Raw genomic sequence first — 16,323 nt, 5'->3', positions numbered from 1 at the left:
GTGACAACGTGCTGTATGTTCACCTGATAATTTCAGGCCTATCAAGAACTCATTGATTAAATGTTGATCATAAAATAGTATTTAGTTAAACACCAAATACTTATCAGCTAAGATGATATTAAGAAAAATTATAAAATGTCCCCATCAGTTTAGACAATCCAGGGTTTTGCTATTAACAACTAGGAATTCTTGACACTTTGATATCCAATCTTGTGGATCACAGCTGAAAACAAAATCATGTCACATGTATCACTAGAGATGAGACAGTAATCTAGGATTTGTGAAACTGAAAGCATGAGGATATAACTTCCAGTAAGAGTTGTCCAGTTTCTTGAATTCTTTATACATTTTGGAAATTAGCCACACTGTCAGATGTGGGGTTGGTGAAAAGTAATTTCCTATTCTGTAGGCTTCTCTTTTTTCCTATTGACAGTTTTCTTGGCTTTACAGAATACTTTCAGTTCCATGAGGTCCCATTTATTAAATGTTGGTCTTAGTGCTTCTGGGTTGTGTTTAGAAATCGGCGTCCTTTGTCAAGGCGTTCAAGCTATTCCCCAGTTTTTCTTAGATCAGGCTTTGTGTATCTGGTTTTATGTTGTAGTCGTTGATCAACCTAGACTTGAGTTTTGTGCAGGGCAATAGCTATGTATCTATTTGTATTCTTCTATATGTCAACATCCTGTTAGACCAGCACTATATCTTGAAGATGCTTTATTTTTTCCATTGTATATTTCTGTTTTCATCATCAAAAATCAGGTGTTCATAGATGTGTGTGTTTACATTTGGGTCTTTGATTTGCTTGACTATTATTTATCTGGAAATGTGTAGATTGCTGTCTGTAACCAGGTGAGGGTAGGTGAAAGACAAGGCTGGAGCCTGAGATTGTATAGCAGAAAAGGAGGGCAGGCTGGGAGGTTTGGGGAGCCAGGAGAGATAGGAGACAAAGGAGAAGGAAGGAAGAAAGATGGAGGAAGAGAAGGATGACCCAGATCTGTGTGGATTTAAATAGCCACAGATAGCTATGAATATTATACGAGGTATTATTACAAGACAATGAGTCCAATCTAAATGGGCAGATTATATCAATATCAATTGACTGAGTTCTTTGAGCATTTTGTGGGTTAAGAATTTATGGATATAAATCTGACTGATATATTACAAGACTCTGGAGTTTTGATTTGATAGGGTTCAAGGATTTGTGACAGCTAACCGGAAGATGGGCAGTCACTGCTTGGACTAGCCATGGAGGCAGCGAGACCGCTGGGGCCAGAAAGCAGGTGTTAGGGTAGGACAGTGCATCCTTTTTTATGATTTAATGCAACAAACCTGTCATGTTTTTATGCCAATATCATTTGTTTTTTTTATTGCTATAGGTCTGTAGTATGTCTTGAAATCAGGGATAATGATAGCTCCAGAAGTTCTATTACTGTACAAGTCAGTTTTAGCTATCCTTGGTCTTTTGCTTTTCCATATGAAGATGGATATTGTTCATTCAAGCTCTGTAAAAAATTGTGTTGAAATTTTAATGAAGATCCCACTGAATCTGTAGAATTCTTTTGGTAAGATCTCAGGCCATTTTTGCTATGTTAATATTACCTATCTACAAGTCTGAGAGATCTTTCCATGTTTGTCATGGATGTCAATCTTTAGTTCTTTTGTTCAAAGACCTGACATTCTTGTCATACAGGTCTTTCACTTCCTTAGTCAGAATTATCCTAAGATATTTTCTATATTTGTGGCTATTGTGAACGGTGCTGTTTTCCTGATTTCTTTTTCAGCCTGTTTATCATTTGTATACAGGAGAAATATTGTTTTATTTTGTATCCAGCCACTTCTCTGAGGTGATGATCAGGTATATGAGTTCCATGGTAAAATTTTGGGGGTTGCTTTTGTGTACCATCATATAATCTGCATACAGCAATACTTTGATATCTTCCACTCCAATTTCTGTCCCATCAATCTCTTTTAGTTGTCTTATTGCTGTAACCAGACTTTCAAATATCGGATTGAATAGAAAGAGTGGATAACCTTGTCTTGTTCCTGATTTGTTTATTTTTATTTTTTAGTTTTAGTTTCTCTCCATTTAGTTAGCTGTTGGCTATAGACTTGATGTGAACTGCCCTTATTTTCTTTAGGTATGTCTCTTTTATATGAGATTTCTCCAAGACTTTTACCATGAGGGCATGTTGGATTGTTTTTGAAGGTTTTTCATCACGTAATGAGATGATCATGTGGGTTTTTGTTTTGTAGGTCTATATGGTGGATTACATTGAAAGATTTTTATATTTCAAACCATCTCTGCATCTCAGGGGGAAGCTTACTTAATAACTCTGGATGATCTTTTTGATATGCTCTAGAATTTGGTTTGCTATTATTTTATTGAGTATTTTTGCATCAATGTTTATGAGGGAAATTGGTTTGTGACTTTCTTACTTTGTTGGATCTTTGTGTGGTTTTAGTATCAAGGTGATTGTGGCCTCACAATTGGAAATTTTGCTTCTGTTACTATTCTGTGGAGTAATTTGAGAAGTATTGGTATTACTCTTTTTTTTTAAAACTATGTGGCTGGCTTTTTGTTTTTGTTTTTTAAGGTATTTTTATTTTATGAATATGAGTAAACTGTAGCTGTCTTCAGACGCACCAGAAGAGGGCATCAGATCCCATTACAGATGGTTGTGAGCCACCATGTGGTTGCTGGGATTTGAACTCAGGACCTCTGGAAGAGCAGTCAGTGTTCTTAACCACTGAGTCATGTCTCCAGCCTGGTATTACTCTTTTTTTTAAATGTGTGGAGGAATTACATGCTAAGACTGTCTGGCCTTCAGAAGCTGGAAAGAACCCAGATACCCTTCAACAGAGGAATGGATACAGAAAATGTGGTACATCTACACAATAGAATATTACTCAGCTATCAAAAACAATGACTTTATGAAATTTGTAGACAAATGGTTGGAACTGGAAAATATCATCCTGAGTGAGGTAACCCAATCACAGAAAAACATACATGGTATGCACTCATTGATAATGGCTATTAGCCCAAATGCTTGAATTACCCTAGATGCCTAGAACAAATGAAACTCAAGACGGATGATCAAAATATGAATGCTTCACTCCTTCTTTAAAAGGAGAACAAAAATACCCTTGGCAGGGAAGGGAGAGGCAAAGATTAAAACAGAGACTGAAGGAACACCCATTCAGAGCCTGCCCCACATGTGGCCCATACATATACAGCCATCCAATTAGACAAGATAGATGAAGCAACGAAGTACAGGTGGACAGGAGCTGGATGTAGATCGCTCCTGAGAGACACAGCCAGAATACAGCAAATACAGAGGCGAATGCCAGCAGCAAACCACTGAACTGCGAACGGGACCCCCGTTGAAGGAATCAGAGAAAGAACTCAAAGAGCTTGAAGGAGCTCGAGACCCCTTATGAACAACAATGCCAAGCAACCAGAGCTTCCAGGGACTAAACCACTACCTAAAGACTGTACATGGACTGACCCTGGACTCTGACCTCATAGGAAGCAATGAATATCCTAGAAAGAGCAACAGTGGAAGGGGAAGCCCTGGGTCCTGCTAAGACTGAATCCCCAGTGAACTAGATTGTTGGGGGGAGGGCGACAATGGGGGGAGGATGGGGAGGGGAACACCCATAAAGAAGGGGAGGGGAGGGATTAGGGGGATGTTTGCCCAGAAACTGGGAAAGGGAATAACACTCAAAATGTAAATAAGAAATACTCAAGATAATAATAATAATAATAATAATAATAATAATAATAATAATAATAATAATAATAATAATAAAAGACTGTCTGGCCTTGGGCTTTTTCTTGTTGGGAGACATTTAATGATTACCTCTATTTCCTTAGGGACTATGGGTCTATTTGAATTGTTTATCTGATCTTTATTTAACTTTGGTAAGTGGCATCTATCCAGAAAATTGTCCATTTCTTTTTAGATTTTTTTTCAATTTTATGAAAACAGGTTTTGAAGGATATCCTAATATTTCTTTGTATTTCCTCAGTTTCTGATAATATGTCTCCCCTTTTCATTTTAATTTTGTTAATCTGGATATTCTGTCTCTGACATTTAGTTAGTTTGGCTAAAAGTATGTTTATCTTTGTTGATTTTCTCAAAGAACCACTGATTCTGTATATTGTTCTCTTTGTTCGTATTTTATTGATTTCAACCCTCAGTTTGATTATTTCCTGCCATCTTCTCTTCTTCAGTATGCTTGTTTCTTTTGTTCTAGACCTTTCAGGAATGCTGCTGCTAGGTTACTAGTGTGAGATCTCACTAATTATGAAAGCACTCTGTGTTATGAACTTTCCTATTAGCACTGCTTTCATTGAATCCTATGTGTTTGGCTGTGCTGTTCCCTGTTATTTGTGAATTTGCTTGGAAAAAATCTTCATCTTCACGATGAGGTAATGTCTATCTTTGATACTGAGTAGTGTTTCTTGAATGCAGCCAAAGGCAGATACTGTTTGGGATCCATTATGTCAGCCTGTGTCCTTTTATTGGGGAATCGAGTCCATTGATTTTGAGAGACATTAAAGACCAACAATTGTTAATTCCTGATATTTTGATGTTGGTGATGGTTGTGTGTGGTTGTGTGTGGTTGTGTGTGTGTGTGTGTGTGTGTGTGTAATTATGTGTACATGTGCAAAGCAATGTTATAGTAATGGATGAGTGATGGATTTTTTTTCAGATAGAAACACAAGCTAAAAGTATCTGCTATCTGTACTCCAGCTCTGGAAAGATGCTTAACAGATTGTGAAACATTTTTTTGCATTCCTAAACATTTGAAATTGACATGTTTGTCACCTATGTTGTTCCACAGAAAAGACAGAAAAGCAAATTTCATATATAAGGATTCTAAGGCAGACGAATCAGAAGGTCACAGAGACAGAGTGGATACAAGGGCACTAAGAACAGTTTCCATAACCAAGGAAACAATCTCCAGGACTAGTGGACATAGACAGATGAGGGAAGAGTTTTGCAAAGTGCCTCACAACAGTGCATACTCTCAAAGTAGAAAGAACTAAAATTGTCAATGGGAGAAAAGCAAAGCTTCCAATTTGACAGTTTGGAGGCAAGAACAATAGTGACTCTAATGTTCTACTATACAGAACTTTCAATATAATTTAAAAAAATTTAAAAATTCTTTGTTGCCATTAGTTAAAATAAATTAATTCATAATTTGCAAAAGGGGTAAAAAGCCTTTGAAGTCTGAAAACACACAGAGGTGAATATATAGAACTCTAGCTGCTATGAGTAACTGTTGAGAAGTTAGAACTACTTATATTGTGATTTGATGTAAACATTGTAATGGTACTGACACATACTACAATACCCCATTTGTAATTATAAGCATTTTAGTCTGATCAAAATGAATAAAATTTCATATGATTTTAGTAGTTCACATAGGCATAGGATTTTAGAATCCAAGCATCTGAAATATAAAGTTCAGTTTTTTTCTTGGATATTTTTTATTTACATTTTAAATGTGATTCCCTTTCCCAGTTTCCCAGACAAAAGCCTCCTAATCCATCCCCCTCCCTTTCTTCTATAAGGTTTTCCCTTCCCATCAATCCCCCTTCTCATCCCCCAACATTCTCCTTCCATTGGTGCCCAACAAGGCCATTTTCTGCTACATATACAGCTGGAGCCATGGGTCAGTCCATATATAGTCTTTGGGTGGTGGTTTAGTTCCTGGGAGCTCTGATTGGTTGGCATTGCTGTTCTTATGAGGTTGCAAGCTCCTCCAGCTCTTTCAATCCTTTCTCTAATTCCTCCAGCAGGGGTCCTGTTCTCAGTTCCATGGTTTGCTGCCTGCATTCCCCTATGTATTTGACATGCTCTGGCTGTGTCTCTCAGGAGACATCTATATCAAATTCCTGTCAGCATACATTCTAAGCTTCATCAATCTTAACTAGTTTTGGTGGCTGTATATATATGGGCCACATGTGGGGCAGGCTCTGAATGGCTGTTCCTTCAGTCTCTGCTCCAAACTTTGCCTCCACATCCCCTCCTATGAATATTTTTGTTCCCCCTTTTAAGAAGGAGTGAAGCATCTGAATTTTGGTCATCCTTCTTCTTGAGCGTCATGTGGTCTGTGTATGGTATCTTGGGTAATTTGAGCTTCTGGGCTAATATCCACTTATCAGTGAGTGAATACCATGTATGTTTTTCTATGATTGGGTTACCTCACTCAGGATGATATTTTCTAGCTCAAACCATTTGCCTGTAAATTTCATGAAGTCATTGTTTTTGATAGCTGAGTAGTATTCCATTGTGTAGATGTACCACATTTTCTGTATCCATTCCTCTGTTGAAGGGGGTCTGGGTTCTTTCCAGCTTCTGGGTATTATAAATAAGGCTGCTATGAACATAGTGAAGCATGTATCTTTGGTGTATGTTGGAGCATCTTTGGGATCTATGCCCAGGAGACATCTAGCTGGGTACTCAGGTAGTGGAATGTCCAATTTTCTGAGGAACATCCAGACTGATCTGTAGAGTGATCGTACCAGTTTGCAATCCCACTAACAATGGAGGAGTGTTCCTCTTTCTCCACATCCTCACCAGCATGTGTTGTCACTTGAGTTTTTGATTTTAGTCATTCTGACTGATGTGAGGTGGAATATCAGGTTTGTTTTGGTTTGCATTTTTCTGATGACTAAGGATGTTGAGCATTTCTTTGGGTACTTTTCAGCCATTCAATATTCCTCAGCTGAGAATTCTTTGTTTAGCTCTGTACCCCATTTTAATACAGTTATTTGGCTCTCTAGAGTCTAACTTCTTGAGTTCTTTGTATATTTTGGATATTAGCCCTCTATCAGATGTAGTATTGGTAAAGGTCTTTTCCCAATCTGTTGGTTGCCGTTTTGTCCTAATGACAGTGTCCTTTGCCTTACAGAAGCTTTGCAGTTTTATGAGGTCCCATTTGTTGATTCTTGATCTTAGAGCGTATGCCATTGGTGTTTTGTTCAGGAAATTTTCCCTAGCGCCCATGTGTTCGAAGCTCTTCCCCACTTTTTCTTCTATCGCTTTGAATGTATCTGTTTTGATGTGGAGGTCCTCGATCCACTTGGACTTAAGCTTTGTACAGAGCAATAAGAATGGATCAATTGCAATCTTCTACATGCACACTTTCAGTTGAACCAGCACCATTTGTTGAAAATACTATCTTTTTTTCCATTGGATGGTTTTAGCTTCTTTCTCAAAGATCAAGTGACCATAGGTGTGTGGGTTCATTTCTGGGTCTTCAATTCTATTCCACTGATCTACTTGCCTGTCTCTGTACCAATACCATACAGTTTTTTTTATCACTATTGCACTGTAATACTGCTTGAGATCCGGGATGGTGATTCCCCCAGAGGTTCTTTTGTTGTCGAGTGTAGTTTTCACTATCCTGGGTTTTTTGTTATTCCAAATGAATTTGCAAGTTGCTCTTTCTAACGCTATGAAAAATTGAGATGGAGTTTTGATGTGGATTGCATTGAATTTATAGATGGCTTTTGGCAAAATGTTCATTTTTACTATATTAACCCTGCCAATCCATGAGCATGGGAGGTCTTTCCATCTTCTCACATCTTCAGTTTCTTTCTTCATCCACCATGAAGCTACCATTCCAGTAGAGAAATTATACAGATTGGCAGCATTGTAACTCTTCTCTTTAATAGTATAGCCAAAACTCTCTACTGTTCACTTCTGAATTTGACAAATACAGAATGGGTGCAGAAAACACTACTAAAGTAAAATTGGATAAACACCTGTAGGCCAAACCTTCAGGATAACTGATGGCCAATCAAAGGTATAGCTATCAGCATGTCTCCTAGTCTGTATTTTCACCAAACAACTTCAGGAGCAGCAAGCAAATGGTGATTAAATATTGATAACAAAAATAGTGTTTGGCAAAACAACTAATACTTGTCTATAAAAATGACTTCAGGAGAAACAGGTAAGATTCCACATCATCAGAGACCACAGAGACTCCTGGTATTAACATTTAGGATTCTTGATACTATGGTCCGTGCCAATCTGGGTCATTGCTAAAAATACAAGCCTTTTTAGGGCATTGATTGTCTAGGATTTATGATGCAGAAACCAAGCAAACAACTTATTGTGTGTGATTGCTGAAGTCATCAAGATATGGTGAGCGCACTCAGGGAGTGAGGTACAAGATCAAGGCTGAAGATACTGTGTCTCTGTGCAGCTGAGGGTGAGTAGAATTAGTAGTCACTGAATAAGTCCAAGGATTCCTGGACAAATAACACCAACTAGGGCTCAGAGTCTCTACACTCACACATACCAAGAAAGAACCCACATTCAGTTTAGATGTAATTGTTACAAATTGAAAAACACTAGACATCAGTGCACAAATGATGCACAGGACTTTGAAACAACTGTGATGCACAATGCTGTGTCCTTCAAAACTGGTTCATAACACAGAGAGAGTACAATTAGAGAAGTTGTTAATTATATGAGTTCCAATGTCAATAACACAGAAAAGCTTCATCTGATCTGCGTTCTGTTGGTTCCTCTTCTGGAGCTCTAAATAGCTAAAGATATCCATAAGCCAAAACAGCACAGCTTTCAACGTTAAGGAGAGAAAGAAGCAACAGTGTAAAGAATAAGACTGATTTCTGTACCTGAATCCTGTGGGGAAACAGCTCGACTCTCACAAGTGTGGACAATCTTGAGAACTCAGGGGAGACCACCACTTCTGTTCACATTCCAGGCCCAAGAGGAACCTGCATAGTGCCCTCTGGATATAGGAACCTAGGAGCAGTCAGGGGCAGGATCCTTCCTTTCTGCCTGCTCCTTGAGCTGAAAGACAGTTGCCAGGAACGCCAACACACCTGAGAGCAGAGGTAAGACCAACACTTCTGCTCCAAGCAACCTGTCTGGAGGCTTCAGTAAACACAAACCCAGAAGCAGTCTGAGACAGCACCCTTCTGGTTTCTGTCTGAGCCAGGAACAGTCGTAGTCCCAAGCTCTCTGTACCCAGATCCGGCTAAAAGAAAACAGGTCTACAGGAGTGCTGACACACAGGCCTACAGGAGGGTCAAGCTGCTGTCAGAGATAGCAAGACAAGCTAACACCAGAGACAACTTGATGGCGAGAGGCAAGCACAGGAACCTAAGCAACAGAAACCAAGACTACTTGGCATCATCAGAGCCCAGTTCTCTCACCAAAGCAAATGCTGGACAATGAAACACATTGGGAAAGCAAAATTTGAATTTAAAATCACATTTTATGATGATGATGGAGGACTTTAGGAAGGATATAAATAAATACCTTAAAGAAGTATAAGACAACACAGGTAAACAAATAGAAGCTCTTAAAGAGGAAACACAAAAATCCCTGAAAAAATTACAGGAAAACACAACCAATCTGTGGAGGAAATGAACAAAACCATCCAGGATTTAAAAATGGAAATAGAAAAAAAATAAAGAAATCACAAAGTAGACAACCCCAGAGATAGAAAACCTAGGGAAGAGATCAGGAGTCATAGATGCAAGCATCACCAGCAGAATACAAGAGATATAAGAGAGAATCTCAGGGGCAGAAGATACCATAGAAAACATTGACACAACTGTAAATGTAAAATGCAAAAAACGTCTAACCCAAAATATCCAGGAAATCTAGGACACAATGAGAAGATCAAACCTAAGGATAATAGGTATAGAAGAGAGCGAAGACTCAAAGGGCCAGTAAATATCTTCAACAAAGTTATAGAAAGCACTTCCTTAACCTAAAGAAAGAGATGACCATAAATATACAAGAAGCCTACAGAACTCCAAATAGATTGGACCAGAAAAGAAACTCCTCCCATCACATAATAGTCAAAACACCAAATGCACAAAACAAAGAAATTATATTAAAAGCAGTAAGGGAAAAACGTCAAGTAACATATAAAGGTAGACATATCAGAATTACACCAGACTTCTCACCAGAGACTATGAAAGCAGAAGATCCTGGGCAGATGTCATACAGATCCTAAGAGAACACAAATGCCAGCCCAGGCTACCATATCCAGCAAAACTCTCAATTAGCATAGATGGAGAAACCAAGATATTCCATGACAAAACCAAATTTACACAACATCTTTCCACAAATCCAGCCCTACAAAAGATAATAGTTTGAAAACTTCAACGCAAGGAGGGAAACTATACCCTAGAAAAAGCAAGAAAGTAATAGCCACACAAGCATAATTCTACCTTTAACAACAAAAATAACAGGAAACAACAATCAATATTCCTTAATATCTCTCAACATCAATGGACTCAATTAACCAATAAAAGGACATAGACTAACAGTCTGGGCACGTAAAAAGTACCCAGTATTTTGCTGCATACAGGAAACACACTTCAGTGACAAAGACAGATACTACCTCAGAGTAAAAGACTGGAAAACAAATTTCCAATCAAATGATCCAAAGAAACAAGCTGAAGTAGCCATTCTAATATTGAATAAAATTGATTTTCAACAAAAAATTATCAAAAAAGATAAAGGATACTTCATATTCATCAAAGGAAAAATCCACCAAGATGAACTCTCAATTCTGAATATCTATGCAACAAATGCAAGGGCACCTACATTCATAAAAGAAACCTTACTAAAGCTCAAAGCATACATTGCACCTTACATAATAATAATGGGAGATTTCAACACCCAGTCTTATGAATGGACATATCATGGAAACAGAAATTAAACAGAGACATAGAGAAACTAACAAAACTTATGAACCAAATTGTCTTAATAGATATTTATAGACCATTTCATCCTAAAACAAAAGGATATACCTTCTTCTCAGTACCTCATGGTACCTTCTCCAATATTGACCATGTAATCATCCACAAAACAGGCCTGCCTCAACAGATATAAGAAGATTGAAATGATCCCATACACCCTGTCAGATCACAACAGACTAACGCTGGTCTTTAATAACAACAAAACGGACAGAAAGCTCACCTATACATGGGATTTGAGCTACATTCTACTCAATGATAACTTGGTCAAGGATGAAAGAACGAAAGAAATTAAAGACTTTTTAGACTTTAATGAAAATGAAGGCACAACATACCTAAACGTAAGGGACACAATGAGAGTAGTGCTAAGAGGAAAACTCATGGCTCTGAGTCCCTCCAAAATAAACAGGAGAGAGCATACATTAGCAGCTTGACAGCACACATAAAATCTCTAGAACAAAAAGAAGCAAATACACCCAAGAGGAGTAGAAGGCAGGAAATAAACTCATGGGTGAAATCAACCAAGTAGAAACAAAAAGGACTATACAAAGAACCAACAAAACCAGGAGCTCATTCTTGGAAAAAAATCAACAAGATAGAGAAAACTTTAGCCATATTAACCAGAGAGAACAGAGAGAGTATCCAAATTAACAAAATCAGAAATGAAAAGGGAGACATACAACAGAATCAGGAAATTCAAAAAATCATCGGATCCTCTTACAAAAGCCTATATTCAACAATCTTGGAAAATCTGGATGAAATGGACAATTTCCTAGACATATACCAGGTGCCAAAGTTAAACCAGGATCAGATGAACCAACCAAACAGTCCCATAACTCCTAAAGAAATAGAAGCAGTCATTATCAGACTCCCAAACAAAAAATAACCCAGGACTATATGGATTTAGTGCAGAATTCTATCAGACCTTCATAGAAGATCTCATACCAATACTGTCCAAACTATTCCACAAAATAGAAACAGATAGAGCACTACCCAGTTCCTTCTATAAAGCCACAGTTATGCTTATAACTAAACCACACAAAGACCCAGCAAAGAAAATTTCAGACCATTTCCCTTATGAATATCTAGCAAAAATACTCAATAAAATTCTCACAAACTGAACACAAGAAGACACCAAAAGAATCTTCCATCATGATCATCTAGGCTTCATTCCAAGAATGCAAGGATTGTTCAATATATGGAAATCCATCAACCTAACTCACTATGTAAACAAACTCAAAGGAAACAACCAGATGATAATCTCATCAGATGCCAAGTAAGCATTTGATAAAATTCAACATACCTCCATGTTAAAAGTCTTGGAAAGATCAGACATTCAAGACCATACCTAAACATAGTAAAAGCAATATAAAACAAACCAGTAGCTAACATCAAACTAAATGGAGAGAAATTTGAAGCAATCCTATTAATCAGTGACTAGACAAGGCTGCCCACTCTCTCCCTACCTATTCATTATAGTACTCCAAGTCCTAGCCAGAGCAATTAGACAACAAAAGGAGGTCAAATGGATACAAAATGGAAAAGAAGAAGTCAAAATATCACTATTTGCAGGTTATATGATAGTATATTTAATTGACTCCATTAGCAAAGAGGGTGGGTATGAAATTAATTCAAACAAATCAGTATCCTTCTGCTACTCAAAGGCTGAGAAAGAAACTAGGAAAATGACACCCTTCCCAGCAGTCACAAATGACATAAAATACCTTGGTGTCACACTAACCAAAGAAGTAAAAGATCCATATGACAAGACCTTCAAGTCTCCAAAGAGAGAAATTGAAGATCTTAGAAGATGAAAACACTTCCATGCTCATAAATTGACAGGATTAATACAGTAAAAATGGCCACTTTTCCAAAAGCAATCTACAGATTCAATGCAATTCCCATCAAAATCTCATCTCAATTCTTCAGAGAGTTAGAAAGAGCAATTTGCAAATTCATTTGGAATAAAAAAAAAACCCAGTATAGTGAAAACTACACTCAACAACAAAAGAACTTCTGGGGGAATCACCATCCCTGACTTCAAGCAGTATTACAGAGCAGTCGTGATAAAAACTGCATGGTATTGGCACAGAGACAGGCAAGTAGATTAGTGGAATAGAATTGAAGACACAGAAATGAACCCACACACCTATGGTCACTTGATCTTTGACAAAAGAGCTAAAACCATCCAATGGAAAAATGAGTATTTTCAACAAATGATGCTGGTTCAACTGGAGGTCAGTGTGTAGAAGATTGCAATTGATCCATTCTTATTGCCCTTTACAAAGTTTAATTCCAAGTGGATCAAGGACCTCCACATCGAACCAGATACACTCAAACTAATAGAAGAAAAAGTGGTAAGTGCCTCGAACACGTGGACACGGGAAATTTTCCTGAACAGAATACCAATGGCTCATGCTCTAGGATCAAGAATCGACAAATGAGACCTCATAAAATTGCAAAGTCTCTGTAAGGAAAAGGACACTGTCATTAGGACAAAACGGCAACCAACAGATTGGATAATGATCTTTACCAATCCTACATGATAGAGGGCTAATATCCAAAATATACAAAGAACTCAAGAAGTTAGACTCCAGAGAGCCAAATAACCGTATTAAAATGGGGTACAGAGCTAAACAAAGAATTCTCAGCTGAGGATTATTGAGTGACTGAAAAGTACATAAAGAAATGTTCATAAAAGAAATGTTCAGTAGTCATCAGAGAAATGCAAGTCAAAACAACCCTGAGATTCCACTGCATATGAGTCAGAATGGCTAAAATCAAAAACTCACGTGACAACAGATGTCTGCAAGGATGTGGAGTAAGAGAAAGACTCCTCCATTGTTGGTGGGATTGCTAGCTGGTAAACCACCCTGGAAATCAGTCTGGAAGTTCTTCAGAAAATTGGACATTGTACTACCTGAGAACCCAGTTATATCACACCTTGGCATCTATCCAAATGATGCTCCATCCTATAATAAAGACACATGTTCCACTGTGTTCATAGAAGCCTTATTTATAATAGCCAGGTGTTGGAAAGAACTCAGATGCTCTTCAGTAGAGGAATAGATACAGAAAATGTGGTATATCAATACAGTAGAGTATACCCAGCTATAAAAAACAATGACTTCATGAAATTCATAGGCAAATGGATGGAGCTGGAAAATATCATCCTGAGTCAGGTAACCAAATCAGACACACACACACACACACACACACACACACACACACACACACACACCAAACAAACAAAAAATGCACATGGTATGCACTCACTGATCTGTGGATATTAGAATAGGTCGAAAAAAATAATAGCTCGAATTTTCCAAGATAACATCCACAGATCACATGAAGCTTAAGAAGGACAACCAAAGTGTGCATGCTTCCGTCCTCTTTCAAAAGGGGAACAAAAATATTCATAGGAGGAGATATGGAGACAACGTTTGGAGAAGAGACTAAAGGAATGACCTTTCAGAGTCTGCCCCACCTGGAGATCCAGCCCATATATATATACAATCAGCACACCTAGACAATATTGATGTAGCCAAGAAGTGGATGCTGACAGGAGCTTGATATACCTGTCTCCTGAGAGGCTCAGCTAGAGTATGATAAATACAGAGGCAAATTCTAACAGCAAACCATTGAACTGAGAATGGGTCCCCACTGGTGGAGTTGAGGAAGGATTGAAGGAGCTTAAGGGGCTTGCAACCCCATAAGTACAACAATACCAAACAACTAGAGCTCCCAGGGACTAAACCACTACCCAAAGCATACACATGAACAGACCCATGGTTTCAGCTGCATATGTAGCAAAGGATGGCTTTGTTGGGCACCAATGGGAGGAGAAGCCCTTGGTCCTGTCAATGCTGGCCTCCTAGTGTAGGGGAATGTAAGGACAGGAAATGGGGTGGTTGGTGTCGGGGAACACCCTTATAGTAGATTAGGAGGAGAATGGGATAGGAGACTTATGGACTGGAAACCAGGAATGGGAATAACATTTGAAATGTAAATAAAATAATATCCAATTAATAAAAAAATAATAAGGTTGAAATGTTGTCCTCAGAACAAAGCCAAATATGATAAATTTTATGGAAGCTGGTGTACATCAGTGTGCGAGAGGGTTGTGTTTGCAAATTTGTGGTCATACATCTGTGTATGTATGTAAGTGTGAATGTGTAGGCATAAGGCTGCTGGTGCATGCTTGCCACAGCAAGCACGTAGGGACAGTGGACAACTTTCAGGAATCAGTTTCCACTCCCACTTTGGGTTCTAGGGATTAATATTAATTTGTCAGGATTGAACACTTTACACATTATGTCATAGTGATACCAGAACAATCATCAAAAATATACCTAATAGAGAATAAAGACAAAATTTAATTATCATTTAAATAAATATTAAACTAAATTAAGCCAATGAGAATTAATGATTCATTTCATAACATTTAATCAATCTAAATAAGAGTTTGACATATAACATTGGATCAATTATTATGAAGATATGTTTAGAAAAAATTTCAACATAATTAACATTATAATTTAAATAATTATATTTAGAAATAAATGCTATCCAGAAAATTCAATTGTACGCTTAAATTCATAAGTTTCTAAATACAGTCATTAGGAAATGTTTTCATTCTTTACCTGTAACTTTGCATATCTACTGTTTATATGTCTTATACAAGACAATGACAAGCCTGCCCGCAGCAGCTCTCTGCTCCCAAACCCTGTTGGAGAGAGACCTCACCGCCTGGTCAGGTGGGCACTCCTGAGGCTGCAGAGCGGAAGAGACCACCAACACTGCCCACCCCTGCCCACATCCCTGGCCCAAGAGGAAACTGTATATGGCCTCTGGGTTCCTGTGGGGGAGGGCCCAGGAGCAGCAGGACCCCTGCGCCTGAGACACCGCCGGAACCTGAAGGGACAGACCGGATAAACAGTTCTCTGCACTCAAATCCCGTGGGAGGGAGAGCTAAATCTACAGAGAGGCAGACATGCCTGGGAAACCAGAAGAGACTGCACTCTGCACACATCTCTGACGCCAGAGGAAAACACCAAAGGCCATCTGGAACCCTTGTTCGCAGAAGCTCCCGGAAAGGGCGGTGCAGATCTTCCTGGTGGCTGCCACCGCGGAGAGCTCATAGGCAGCACCCCACGAGCAAACTTGAGCCTTGGGACCACAGGTAAGACCAACTTTTCTGCTGCAAGAGACCTGCCTGGTGAACTCAGGACACACAGAGGCAAAATTCCTCTAGGACCGGGCACTTCCTGTGTTTACTGGGAGTCCCAAACCTGCGGATCCCGGCCCGCAGCAGCTCTCTGCTCCCAAACCCCGTGGGAGAGAGACCTCACCGCCTGGTCAGGTGGGCACTCCTGAGGCTGCAGAGCGGAGGAGACCACCAACACTGCCCACCCCTGCCCACATCCCTTGCCCAGGAGGAAACTGTATATGGCCTCTGGGTTCCCGTGGGGGAGGGCCCAGGAGCAGCAGGACCCCTGCGCCTGAGACACCGCCGGAACCTGAAGGGACAGACCGAATAAACAGTTCTCTGCACCCAAATCCCG

Source organism: Rattus norvegicus, chromosome 5, assembly GCF_036323735.1.
Source record: "Rattus norvegicus strain BN/NHsdMcwi chromosome 5, GRCr8, whole genome shotgun sequence".
Taxonomy (NCBI): Eukaryota; Metazoa; Chordata; class Mammalia; order Rodentia; family Muridae; genus Rattus; species Rattus norvegicus.
The sequence above is the reverse complement of the archived record's forward strand: the minus strand, read 5'-3'. Positions refer to the sequence as shown.